We start from the raw sequence: 2,500 nt of genomic DNA on the forward strand, positions 1-2,500 counted from the left end.
ATCACGTCTATTCAAATTAACCATAGAAGAAAAACATTAGTGATGACCTCACGAATGCAGATGTTATGCAAATCATGCCAAACTGTGTCAGAGAATTTGGATCGACAATTGCTCTGTGGAGAACTTACAAAGACCATTCAATAAGTGATATCATAATGTAACAAATCATCACCTTAGTGCCATACATGTGGAATTATTAACATATGGGCTCTCAGTGCAGTAGAGAGGTACAGTAGCTGTACTTTGGGCCATCTCATTTCTGTTCAGGAGATACATTTCAAGAAGTAAAATGCCATTTGATTTCAATTCATATGTTTCTATTTTTGAAAGTTAATTAAGTCTCTTACTGAATTGACAAGGAATCAGGACCACATGAGCTGAGCAAAGCATTTACCTAAAAATAACCACAGCATCCCCCTGTTGTCTCAGATCATTAATCAAAGCTTTGTGGCCAAATGTTTGCCTCAGGCTGCCACTGAGTGTTGCCATAAGCTTCAATTCATTTCCCAATAACAGGCTTGGTTTATAATCACCCCAGAGCTCCTCACCTGTGCTCTGAGTGGTTCATTTCCTGTCTGTCTGAGAGATCGAGGGGGGGGGCGGGACCAAGAACAAAGACAGGAAACTATGTGAAAGGCGGCGAGCTTTGATAGTTATGGGGGTTATTGTGCTGTGCAGGCACACACACACTCTGAGAGAAATATGGGTGCCATGTGGGGTGAGTGGGTATCAGGGTGTAAGGAACACTCAGCAGACGCTCTCATTTTGTAGCCCTGCTGGGGGGCCCGATGATGGAGGCCTACGGCTTTGATGATCATAGATGTTGTTTAAAGATGAATGTTCAAACACTGGGGAGTGTCACCCAGGTGCTTGGAGAAATAGAAAGAATAGCCCATAGAAGAAACTCCTGCATAGTTAATATTAATATTAATAAGGGTGGAATTAATGAGGTAAATAGTGGTGATGTTTCCTAAATCACCTATATCAAATCAGTTGGACTTTTTATTAATCCATCATCATAGTGAGATGTAATCCCTGTGACAAGGAGACAGCCATGCCTGTGAAGTTTTACCCAGCTCAGGTTTCAAGGACATTGTTCAGCTGTTGCGTGATTATTGCTGCCCAATAAAGATTGCAGGGGGCTGTGATTTTTACGAGAGCCTTCTCTACAGCAGCCTCCCTCTTTCTCCCTCTCTCTCTCTCTCTCTCTCTCGTTCTCTCCATCTGCCCCATGACTGGATCTGGGCTCTCCTGTTTCTGTCCTGTCTGGTAGCTGGGTCTCTGATGTGGCAGCCCTCTGATCAGAGGGTAATTACTGTAGATTGTGGTGAAGGGAGAGATGGAGGGAACGGAGAGAGAAGGAAGAGAAGAAAGGAGGTTGCTTTTGGATGGAGAGATAGGATTAAATGATTTGGGGGAGGGATGGAAAGAGAAAGAGAGGAAAGTGAGGGATGTTTTGTATTGCGTTCTTTACTAGAAATAATAAGAAAAAAACTAGTTTTCTTTAGATGAAGGAAAGGTAACATACACTGAACACTTTATTAGAAACACTATACTAATACTGGGTAGGGCCTCCCTTTGCTCTCTAAACAGCCTCAATTCTTTGTGGCATTGATTCCACAAGATGTTGGAAACATTCCTTTGAGGTTCAGGTCCATGATGACATGATTGCATCACGCAATTCCTGCTGATTTTTCAGGTGCACTTTCAAGCTGTGAATCTCCTATTCTACCACATCCCAAAGGTGTTCTATTCGGTCACTGGAGAACACTGAACTCATTGTCATGTTCATGAAACCAGTTTGAGACAACTTTTGCTTTGTGACATGGTGCATTATTATGCTGGATGTAGCCATCGAAGATGGGTAAATTGTGGCCATGAAGGGATGCACATTGTCAGCAACAATACTCAAATAGGCTGTTACATTTAAGCAATGATTGATTAGTATTAACAGGCCCAAAGTGTGCCAAGAAAACATTCCCCACATCATAACACCACCTCCACCATGAGTAGGTGTACAGGTGTTCCTAATAAAGTGTTCAGTGAGTGTATCTGCATGCATGCTGTGTTCCTATTCATTGTGTGTTGTCTTCAAGCTCTGAGATTCTGTGTTTGTTTTCTAATGTAACTGGTTTGATGGATGGGGTGTGTTAGCTGTATCAACTCAGACAGTCTACCCACTCATCAGCACAGATGCATGGCCTTGGATAGATGGAAGAAGGGTGTGTGTGTGTGTGTGTGTGTGTGTGTGTGTGTGTGTGTGTGTGTGTGTGTGTGTGTGTATGTGTGTGTGTGTGTGTGTGTGTGTGTGTGTGTGCACTTATCATGGGAAGGGGCAGGAAATGGGTTCACTCACAGAGAAAAAGAAGGCCCAGAAAAATCTCAGAACTGGGCCAAACCACTCTGATGATCTCCAAGAGAGAGAGAGAGAGAGAGAGAGAGAAAGAGAGAGTGTGTGTGAGTCTCTAATTTGGAGACAATTCTGAGGAGAAAATAAAAA

This window comes from Argentina silus (genome assembly GCF_951799395.1).
Source record: "Argentina silus genome assembly, chromosome: 2".
Taxonomy (NCBI): Eukaryota; Metazoa; Chordata; class Actinopteri; order Argentiniformes; family Argentinidae; genus Argentina; species Argentina silus.